At 45.8% G+C, this 12,178-nt stretch overlaps 1 protein-coding gene across 1 annotated transcript in view; it reads right to left on the reverse strand.

Moving 5' to 3' along the window:
* The window catches only part of adam12a (ADAM metallopeptidase domain 12a), a 61,955-nt gene that overhangs the window by 38,521 nt on the left and 11,256 nt on the right, over positions 1 to 12,178 (reverse strand). The gene's annotated exons all lie outside the window — the stretch shown is intronic.

Genomic DNA, 12,178 nt, shown 5'->3' on the forward strand with positions numbered 1-12,178 from the left:
GTGACGGATTGTATGTGCTGCTTGCATGAAGTGAATTATGTTTGTGTGTTTCTGCCTGTCTATCTGCCTGTGTGTGTGTGTGCGTGTGTGTGCACATTTGCCAAAACTGCATCTGGTCTTTCCACAATGTGAACGTTTGTTTGTGCGTCTGTGATTGTGCATGTGTGTGTGTGTGTATTTGTGTGAGCTTGTGTCCCACATCTGCAGGGCCACGGCTTATAGATCATGAAACACATCCTGTTCTTTCAACACTATCTGCAAACCACAACACTCCCTGCCTGATATCCTATCCTACTTATTCAACCCACAGTGCATCCTGCATTGTAAAATCCGGGAGACATTATACAACTGGGAGACAGCCTGCCATGGGTGCAGACAACAAGTATTTTGCAAACAAGTATTTTGATATTCATGACTTTTACCCCATAGCCATATCAGGATACGTTGGATGTCTGCAGCTGGAAACTGAGTCGATTTCATTTCTATTCCCTTCTGTGGATCTAGTCCAAGTGGAAACAGTGAGCTTTCCCTTACATGAAACCAGTCTTACCTGCAGCCTCCAACAATGAACTATATCGCTGTCTGCTTTCTACATCGATTCTTGTTTGTTTGGAGTTTTTTCTAGACCAGTATGTGGGTTGAGGCTGAGGAGGGAGGAGGGAAGAGGGATTGAGGAGCGGGGGGGATGCAAAGTCATTTTCAGGAAGGGTCATGCTAATACAAGAGCTTTGAGGTTTCCCATTAATTCAAATGCTTTGCAATGAACTGGCCCAGGGCCCAAAGCTCTTGCATCTATATTCATTGCAACCTCGTGCCTGAACTAATGAGTGACTTGGGAACTTCAAACAATCAAGCCTATCATTCTTTTCACAAGGTAAATGCACACATAAAAAGCAGCATTTCAATTAATTAAACCTGTCTGAACCAGTGTGCCCTCCCTCTTTTTCGCGGCTCTCCTCCCCCGCCTCGCGTGCCTTGAGGGAAATCAAACAATTAAGAACGGAATACAAATTTACTCTCCCTCCCTTCATGTCTCTCACCCCTCTGATTGTGTCAGTATCAGTGAGGGAGACGTCCTCCCTCGTTCCCGGCGAAAGTCAAAATAATTCGGATTCTGATGTATTAGAAGGGTTCGGCGATGAACCCTGACCCCGTGTTCCTCCAGGAGATGACTGGCAGCTGAGCATGTGCAGGGAATACTAGGGGCGGAGAGGAGGAGGGGAACGCTACGAGGTGAGAGTTGGAGGAGACAGAGCAAAAACAACGTAATTATTTAATGAGAAATCAGCCTGCAGTGAAATGTGCAAGGTCAGGCTTCATGCATTTGCAACAGGTGCGATTTCTTTAATCAACAAGGAATGCGATGTTAAGCAATGCCATTGGTTTTCCGTCCGCTGCGCATTCACAAATCACTACCGCCTTTTATTGAGAGTTTGATTAAAACTGAGCTTTGCGCCGGACGCAGACATAAAAGAATAAGACTCTGTATGTCATCCTTCTTTTGATCAGCTCCCCACATTGCATCGCAGCACGTCACCCCGGGGTGTCTCTGTGTGATTGATTTCCCAATAACTCGCTACCAGCTCATCGATCATCCCCGCTCCACTGAACCCTAGGAGGAATATCGCTCCTCTCTCCGGGCTGATGTTCAGCTGATGCACCCAGGAAGTGGAACATTATTGGCTTTCCCTAAGCGAGTGTTTGTAAACACCGCGTCGTACATCACGGCACGCAGATGGAGCGCACAGCTGGGGCCCATCCATTTTGTGCCATCATTGAGCCATCGCGCATGAAGAAAAGGTGAGCACGGTCAATTTGCATCCACATACACCCATTCATTAATTTCACCGGCGCTCTGACGGCGCACGTGAAAAACATCCATCGCCAGACAACTGGGTCTCCCCCTGTCAAGTAAACAAATGCCTTGTTGTTTTTCAGGAAAGGGCCGATAGCTTCTCTCTCGGCTCTCGTGTCGCACAAGTTTCCTGCTCGGCCCTCAGTGAATTTGCGACCCGGCTGTGACCCATCGCTCGCTCAGAGACCCCGTCGATGATTTTTGAGGAACTGTGTCATGTGCTCGGGCCTCCGCCCCGCGGGGTCCCGGCACCCCCGAAGCAGTCCACAGCCTCTTCATCAAACCGTGGCAGGTCCTATTGTTGTTGGCAGCTCGCTCCTGTCCCCAGCGCTGGAGGGATTAGGTGAGAGTGAGTGAGGAGCGCGGGGGCCGACCGAGGGGAGACCCTGCCATGTCCCGTACACTGACACAGGGAGTTTGCAGAAGTTGCTGACAGAAAGGAAAAGAGAGAGCGAGAAAAAAGAGAGAGGCAGAGAGACAGGAGGGGAGGGGGGGGGGGGCTACCTTCACACTTCATCTGACAACACAAGAACAAGAACGCCAGCAATCCGCAATCCAGTCATTACACATACTTCCCCCTGCCTCCGTCCTTCCTCTCCCTATGTGTCCATCTCTCAGCGCCGCGGGGCCTCAGCCTCATAACCTTAACGATGAGTGGGATGGGACCAGAGCATCTGCTTTCTGCATGACATGGAGACGGGGGAAGACTCCGGGCTCCGGGTCCCTTACTTTCTCTGCACCATTTCCTTTTATCACTAAGCTAAATTTAGTGATGAAAGAGGCGTCTGAACTGTAACTCCTACACGGGTTTCCCATCCACCCAGTGCTTGGAGGCTTAGCCGGATATCGCCGATGTCGATTTGAAGTCTTAAATCAATCAAAAGTAGGGAATAACACAGATGTATTCGCCGCGGCCGAGGTTCCTCAATGGAGACGCTATCTTTTGGGAGGGGGGAGAGGGGAAAGTTGCTGCTGTATTTTTCTGCTGCGCTGGTCAACTGGAGCGGATGCTGTTGTTGCTTTCCGTCCAGCGGTCATTTTTCACAAGGCCATTGCTCCGTGTGTAGGGAAACCAAAAAAAACCCCAAAAAAACCAAACAAACCCCAAAAGTTCTACATCAGCCGAAAAAGACGGGCTTCCTTCGGTCCAAAAGTGACCGATCTGACAGATGACTACGCGTGGCTTCCTCGCTCAGTCACTGACCCCGCACACAGGGAGCGCTGGTCATATGGAGGTCAGTGGGCTGTGAGAACGGAGAGAACAGGATGGAGGACAAGTAGAGCGAGCATTCCCTCCTGGCCGACGGCTACATTAACTCACACTCTCACTCCGGCACATCTATCTGTCTGTCTGTCCGTCTGTCCGAGGGAGGATGGAAGCCGGGACTGATTATCTCTGTGGTCAGCAGCCACAGAGGTCAAAAACTTAGGCTGCTTTTGTTTATTCCCTCTGGCACCCCGCAGCCTTTAGAAAATGAGATTTGACTTGGATTTATGTGAGATGTTTGCTTAAGGAAGGGGGGGAGGGAGAGAGAGACAGAGAAAAGGGAGAGATGGAAAGAGAGGGTCACCGTGTCTGGAGGTAATGTGTGATTGGAGGTCGGAGTGCTTGTAGAGAGACAAGCCTTGCTTTAAAGAACATTGTCCCTGCAAACCCAGTTTCTCTCCTCAGGTTATCAGAATAACTCAGATGCTCAAACTAGCTTTTAATGCAAAATCAACAAGGAGCTCAACTAAAGCCACATCCCACCATTTATTTCTGACACATTTATACATTTAAGTGTCATAATCTCATCACATGGCAGGCGTTCCCAGTCTTTTTTGGCAGTTAATATTTAAATGATTGTGCGTCTTTCATTCTGGCTACTGGTGTTTACTGTGTGACAGAATGTAAAAACAATGTTTTATTCCTCATGGGCACACAAATCCAATATATAGAGACAGATATTATGTTTATGTTTGCCGTTCCTTCAGTTGCATTTCTGCAATGCATAAGCCCCTGGAGGTGGTTATGTTTTCATTTCTACATAACTATGATATTATTGCAGTCAGTTTAGCTAGACAAAGGATATATACCTACAATGCCTGTTGTGACTTCTTCTGCTACTTGAGTGTTGCAGTACTCTGTATTCATAATAGTGTATTCAAAAGTGTATTCATAATAATATATAATAGCATAGTAAGTGTCTTAAGCACTGTGACACTAGTCACTAGACACTAGGCTGGTCAATGATGGCTGCTAGTGCAATCTGAAGTTTTCTAATAAGTACAATCAACAATAAGAAATGGTTATGAATCAAGGGCAGACACACTGGGATAAAAACGAGGTATTGCTCATATTCAAGGAGAATAATTTTCTAAATGCATTCACAAGATGGATGGAGAGCTGGAACAAAAAAGGAAATAATATGCGCTCATACTTTATCAACCTTTTGGAATATGTTGAACATTCTTGCGATAACTTGTTCTCGCAGATACACTCCATTAAATGTTACAAAGGAAAAACGTTACTGAAAGGTCTAAAAAAAAATAAAAAAAATACATGGTCTAATCTTCCTGTCTGTTCATAACTTTTATTACCAAATGATCTTATTCTGTTTAAAATGACAGCATGGCATTTACCAGTGAATTAAATTGCGTTATGTTTAAGGTCTGCATTTCCTCTGAAATGGTCCTACAAAACAAATAGCTTGAGTCTGATGATGCACACCAGGTTCATAATAATGCAAGAAAGGGCTCTTGAAAGATGACTCATATGCAAGAGATGGAAAACAACAGGGTGGGGGCTGTCTGCCTGTCTGTTTGTTGTCTGGTCCTATTGCATGTCTTTCGAGGGAGAAAAACAGTCCACTGGCCTCTCACTTCATGAGCACTACCAACACAGCAGCACCCAGTAAATCTCCGGCTCTGTGGTTTCTATGGGGTCAGAGGCAGACTAATGGTTAGAGAGGCAAGTTTGGATCCCAGCTGTGAAAACAAAACACGTTCTCCCCTCCCTCCTCAACTATCATCAAGGTGCTCTTGAGCAAGGCACCTAACTCCCCAATTTCTGCAGTTCAAATTATGCAAACTGGCCCCATTAGTATGATTTGATTTTAATAGTTTAGTGAGGTGAGCCAATCAAGACCAAGCCCAGTTTGTGATGCGTTGACTGGAGTGAGTCTGAAACTGCCTTTCAAAAAGGATGGATTTTTGAAAATGCAATAACTTTAACACAAGCAAACTTTGAGAATGTCTTTGTTAAACATCTTTGATCATCTATGTACATAAATAGAGGAAACTTTAGTTCCATGTGATAGCGCCCCTTTAGGAGAAATCCAGCCACAATAGCAACCTCTATCACAAGGGGATAGAGGACCCTCCATAAGCCGTTTACTGAAGGTAAATACTGAGCAATGGCTCGTCCCCCAGAGAGAAACCAGCACCCAGCGGCAGCCGCAGAGGAGCCGCTGCTTACAGTAGGTTCCAGTTGGCTGTGTAAGCGCTTTTGTGGTGGGGGGGGGGGGGGTGGAGGTGGGGGGGTGGAGGTGCTGTGGAATGGATTTAACAGCTGGAGTCCTGAGACCCCAGTGGCCCGTCTGGAAAAGGGCTCAGAGTGGAGAGGGGAAGCCCCCTATCACTGCACAAAATGTCCATTTTAACAAGTCATTTCGTCTCATATTCAGTCTTTATTTTTCCCTTAAAACAAGTAAAAAAATGTATCATTGAGGTGAGATGATTTACCTTTTCCGATAAAGTTTCACTTGTTTCAAGAATCTGATGAATGAACAAACAAGTGGCAACATCTTGAAATATAGCAGATCGCTCCACTCATGTCAAAATAATATCACTTGATTCAAAAAGTAAGATTTTAAGACTATATACTAGATTAAATGACTTATTGAGATGTTTGCAGTGTAACCTGGAGGCTCAGAGAGAAAGGGATGGGTGAGGAGGTTGGAGAGGTAGAGAGAGAAGCATCAGGGTGAGAGGTGTGGGGGGAGGGGGAGACTTGTGTTTGGGATTTGTGATAAGCTTGAGGGTTAGGATGGGATGGAAGCCATCTAGAAATCAGTACAAACACACTACACACACACACACACACACACGCACACATAAAAAACAGAACTTTGGAGGACAGCATGGATGAGATCTTTCTGTTCTCCATCCTGAAGGAAGGGGCGAGCCGTTCCAAGGGCTTTCCAGTGTTACTGGGTGCCTCCTAATTAATTAGGAATGTCGAGCAGCGAGTCCGCCTTATTAATTACTGCTCTAAGCTGGGAAATAATTGGAGCTCCTCAGAAGGTAATTCAAAAGAGGAAAGCTCCTTCCAAAAAATTCCGTTTTGAAGGAGGTAGTTAAAAGGAGCGGGCTCTGGACAGAGATGAGCCCAGTTTCCAAGGCTCGTCTTTGAAACTAATGAATCACAGTGTATCATGGCCTTGCAGCCGGAAGGGTAACAAGAAAGGTACAAAGGCTAGAGTTAACCTCAGTGCATCCTTCCCTGGGTAATAAGGTTCTGTGGTGGTTCTGAATGAATTTTAGAATAAGGTGTGTGTGTTTAAATTTTGCTGATGAAAGGACGTTTGTGTGCATGTTTGTGTGTGCAAAGGAGAGAGAATAAAGCAGCGTATGTGCATGCATATATCCAAGTGTGCGTGTTTGTGAGTGTGCATATTTTGTTTGTGTGTGGGTGTGTGTGTGCGCTGACCATGAATGAGCGGACTGGGCTGTTTCCGTCGTTTCCACAAAACCCCATTTACTATGATGCATAAGCGAGACCTCCCTGCCTGTCAGTGGCTCGCTCACCCACTATCTATTACCTGTCCCTGTGTGTTTCTCTCCGTGGGAGCCCTTGGTTAATAGGTCAGTGGGCAAGCTGATAACGTGCCAAGCTGGTTTCAGTCCCCTACCCCGGCTGACAGATAAAGATCCACATCTCCATCAGCGGGAGCAAAGATGTAATTACGTGTCGTCTCCACAGTGATTACGGGAGCGTGGCAGGGAGAGCGCACATCACAAGCCTCGATGCCTCAGCGGATGGAAACCTCACACCACCGTCTCTTTCTCTGCCACCTTCCTCTCACTTTTTTCTTCCCGGACTTCCCTCCTATCCTCCCTCCTCCCTCACATTCTTCCTCTTCTTTATCCACCTCCTCCTTGCTTCCAATTCAACAACGAGGGGATGAAGGAGCGCTGGGCCAGCTGGTAACCATGGGAACCGAGTATTTAATGGGATCTTAAGAGGAGGTAGTTCTTATTTTCATTCCGTTAATCACCGGAGAATTGGAGTCTAGTGCCACTCAAGAGAAATGGCAGCTACTGGGTTTTGATAGGGCGAGGACTCAAATGTGAAAGCCATTATAATAGTGATCAACTTGACTAAGCACTGGAGCCCTGATGAAAAAAAAAAAAACTCTTCGTCTCCTTGTTTTATTTCTGACTTAATGACTTGGGGAAGGATTTTATACACTCCTTGTCTTACTCCAGGCTTAATGACTAGGGGAAGGATTTGATACACATGGGTGTCTTCAGGTTTGACGTTCTTTAAACAATCTGTGTGTGGCTCAGCAGCCGAGGACAATAACTCCACAAAGGAGGTCACAAAGACGTCTTTCTTCCAGACAGGGACGGTTATTTGTGTGCTGTCTTTGGCCTTCTGTTTGCTCAGTTCCCCCAGCCCTGACAGAGCCTGTTTCCTGTCCACGTTTCCAGTGAGACACGAGGATGTCTTCATTGAGAGAAGCAACAGGTCACAGGCCGGCACCAGCCAGGCCTGCGCAGGCTCGCACCAGAGATACGGAGTCAAATAACAGCCCTAAAAAACACAATACGCGAACTGGGATGAACTGAGTGCGTCTGGATCCTGTCCAGGCTCCATTATATTATTCTTACAAACACCAGAGAGATAGATGAAGTTAGTAGCTCATCCAGGCCAAGCCACGCCTGCCCCTCAGGAAGCACATCCTCTGCCTGCACTCTGTCCAGGGAGAAGGGCAGATCAAAGTGTGTGCACATGCGTGTGTGTGAGTGCCTTTGTGTGTATGTGTGTGTGTCTTCTTGCACGGATGACCCCAGAAGATGGATAGCCAACCCCCCAAGCCCCTTATGCTCAAGGCTAAAGAACATGATGAGCAGGGTGAAACCCCCAGTGCAGGTATCCAAGAACAGCCTCCACCCTGCTGACGAGCCCCAGGCCTCCTCTCAACGATCCTGCAGTCCATTAGAAAGGGAAACACGGATGGAGAGCATGCTGCCTGCCCGGCTTGGGACTCGTCTGGAGAGGCTACGGGCGGTTACTCTGCTGATGCGCCTGGAGGCTCTGAGGCCAAACCGAACCTTTAGAGCCTCACATCCTTGGCCACAAAGCAGCAGGAGCTGCTAGGAACAGCTTGGCCTGGAATGGTTCTACACCCACTGGTGAATGCTCAACAGCTCAACAGCCGCTAGACCCGATCTGTGCAGGCTCTGCGTGCCTGAAGGATGTTTCCACACACGCCTATGGTGCAATGAGGCAGTTTGATATGCCACAGTGTTATGATATGGTCTGTGAAAGCATAGCACTTGGAACCGGCTTCAATAGGATCAGCTCAAATACCTGTAATCCTTGACAACAACCCCAGACACAGAGCTGGATTGTAAGATTTAAATATTTGGCTTTGAACTTTGGCATCAATGAACTTATTATAGAAGAATATTGTAATTTCAAGATGCACTTCAGGGCATTTGTGACTATGGGTATTCCTGCATAAATGCTCGTCCAACTCTATGCCACAGAATACTTTTAGTAGCAAATGATTCAAAATAAAAAAAACTGCTATACTGCTAAAAGCCAGGTATTGTAAAGCGTGTGGTCTTTTCTAGCCTGTGAGTAAATTGTTATTTAGGAAAGGCACACTTTTTCCATGCACCCCCGACTGTGACAATTTCAACCTTGAAATTACATGCAGGGATAAGCAGCTTCTTGTGTGATGCGCACTTGAGGTGATGAATATGTAAATCGAGGCATGTCCTTCACATTATGATACAAGGATTATGAGTCTAATGAAGTCCATCTGTACGTGCCTTTCTCTACGCATCTGAAACTCTACAATATGTCTAGCACTCCCACCAGTTTCATGATATAAAACAAGAAATCTGTATACTAATAAACGCCAAAGACATCAAAGAATGAGTCACCAAAACTTGAAGCAAATGAATTAGGCTATGCAATGATGTTGATTTGTCTCTAAACAACTGTAATCTTATTTAAAGCAATATGACGACTGAGATGTGTCCTGCCATTTGGGCTTGTAAGGAATCATCAAAAGAGACGGCGCCGCTACTAGGAAGCACAGAGAGGGGCGAGGATTCGTTGACAAGCGCTTGCTTTAACAAACGCCCGATGCGTCCAGCGTTTCCGCATGGATAGGGCCTGAAACTTTGAACTGTGCCATCTTTTGAACAATGATTTAGAGAGCCAGATCGCACAGCTGACATCCCATCCTCTGTGTTGCTCAAGGCAACGTGCGCCCTTTCCATCTCGATGACGGGCGGCTTTCAGAGGGTGTCCGGGGATGTTGTGGGAATATCTCAGACCTCTGTCTCCCGCCTGCCTGCCGCAGTTCTTAATGCCAATGAGCAGACACACCAAAGAATATGTATATATTACCATGGATGGATGGGCAGTTACCATCGTTTTGCAGGCTTTCCAAATGTCATCAGTGCCATCAGTGACTCTACACGTGTCACCATCAGGGCACCAAGTGCACAAGAACAAATTTATAGGAAGACACTGCATGAACGGTCACCTAGTGTGTGATGTAGACATGACAATGCGTGGAATTTCCAGGATCTGCCCATCATGCCTTCATTCACAGTCTAGTTTGGCCACAAAGATGAGCGATGCATATGGTGAGTTGCGTCTCAGTGGTACTTCATAAAGAAACCTAACCCTAACTTTTGACATAAAACGTGAAATAAAAAAAACCTTTCAGTGATTTCATACTAGCAAAGTTTCTATCTGACTAATGTCCAACAGGCAAGCTGCCAATTCAATCTTAATGCACAGTTGTCATAAACAAAACTGATTTACAGGCGTGCAGTATTTAAAGGCAAGCAGAAAGACATGAAAAGGAAAAAAGGAAAAAATATCATATTTCCACCATAGATACTATATAATAAGAAGGATAAAGAAGACAAGGTTTTTCATAAAAATGTGCACAAATGACAGTACACCCAAAATCCTCAGTGTACACATCACATTGGCACATCGGTAATGTGTGTACTCTCTCTGTGTGTGTGTGTATAGTTGTTCACTGGGCTTCCCTTTTGGTTTTCTGGCCCTGCTCTGGTTTTCATTAGGACTCAAGCAAGGAGTCAAACTCCACACTTTCAGACAAACTTCTAAACCTCAAAAGAATTCAGCAACCAAACCAAAGTGTATTTGACATATTGTTCAGTCTGAGATGTGTTTCAAATACGCAGATTATCTGTTTATATTAATCTGGCCTACAACACTGTGTTTATGGAGAACCGTTCAGCCATCCAGTGATAAATATAAGTTAAAGGAGGAGGAGTGAAGTTCTGCAACAAATAGACAATGGTCTCATTGTTTGGAAAAGAGAACTATGTCATTTTAAAAAGGCAGTTTAGAATATTGTTAATAAAATTTCCATGTACCTCAAACTGCCTAGGCGACCTCAGCTGCACCTACAGGGGTAATAGCAGTTCAGACCCACAGAGCCCGTCTGTGAACATGTTCACCTCTCAATCAAATCGCAACGGTCATGTTCAGCTGTGCAGCACGCCTCTCTCGTGTTTTGTTGCCAGAAATATTTATTAACAAAGAGAAAACAGCAATAAATCTGCGGGTTTTAATTCAAATCATTTCATTCTGGGCCATATGTCTCCTCCTCTCCAGACGCTGGTTGTGTTTGAACAACTGGATTTCATCAGCGGCGCAGAGCCAGTCTGCCAGCAACCTCAGACAGGAACCTTCACTTCATGTCAGCACAGGTTCAGATCTGGCTCTGGCATATTGATCCGCAGACCAAAACACTCACTCGGCACTATATGACCCCTTCCAATCCACGTGATAGTTGTGATTTGTCATGTCAAACATGAATACCATAAAGTAGCTTTTATTTTGACGTGATCGTTACACCAATCTTATACCCGCTTTCCGATGTCGTATTTTGACTCGGCCAACTTATATCGTTGAATGGTGTGAGAATCCACAAATGATGAAAATTCAACCCTTCCCAACATCACACGTGTCAGTGCCAGTAATTAGGCCAGACCCGCTGCAACCGTTGAGAGTAAATTCTGTCAGATTGGCATTTGGAATGTTTGGAGGTTTGTTTTATTAAAGTCTTTCCATCATGCTCAAGCTCATTAGAAAGTCCTAGATTGAACTTCTCCATCGTCTCTGTTTGTTCCTCTTGGCCCGGGGTTCGACTCAACTGTGGACTTTACATTTAATGGTATTGGACAACGATGACAGCCATCTTGGACGGGGATCATGTGGGTGATGCATGGGAATGTGCGGCTTTTTTCCACTCCAGCTGATCATGGGGGAAAACTTAAGTTCCCTTTTTTGAAATCGAATGTTTTTACTGAAGGAGAGTGTAATTCCCTACTATAAATGAGGCTGGTGAAAATCTGACAGTCTGCAAGCTGGCTTTGACCGGTCTGCCGGGTACAAAATCCACACCTGTGCAAAACAGGAATGTTATTCGACATAAAGCCTGAGTATGAGTTCCCACCAAAATATTTTCAATGCAGGTAAGCCATAAAATTGCGGTTGCTGGTGTCGAAAGGTTTGACCGGCAGTCTGCAGGTGGAATTTACATATATTTAGTCTGAAAAACGAGCGAGGTTCAAGGCTGAATCCCCCTCTCTGTCGCTCCCTCTCTCTCTCTCTCTCTCTTAGCTCCCCTCTCCCTCCTTCTCTATCACACAGACAGCTCCGCTTGTTCCTGGTTGCTCATGTGTGGCAGCAAAGCTGGATGGAAAACATATTGCTCCATCAATCACATCCCATTCTTCTCACCAGCCAAGACTCAGAGGCTGTCTGAGACCGTGGCCGTCCATGCCGAGCCCTTGCGTAAGAATGCAAGAATGACAAATATTCATTCAAACAAATGCCTGGGACCCGTCTCTGTCAAACTGCACCTATCCTGATAATGTGATCTCTTTCAAATGATGTTCCCCTGCTTGCTGGTCCCTTGACTGACACTCTGTTGACAATATCTTAATGCACGGAGCGCGGAGTGTGTTCTGTGTTCAAACGAAGCCTCCCTTCTCCCCTGTGTTACGCCGATAGATCAAATGAAAAGATAGAGGGAGAATAAGGAGGGAGAT

Source organism: Centroberyx gerrardi, chromosome 20 (genome assembly GCF_048128805.1).
Source record: "Centroberyx gerrardi isolate f3 chromosome 20, fCenGer3.hap1.cur.20231027, whole genome shotgun sequence".
Classification (NCBI taxonomy): domain Eukaryota; kingdom Metazoa; phylum Chordata; class Actinopteri; order Beryciformes; family Berycidae; genus Centroberyx; species Centroberyx gerrardi.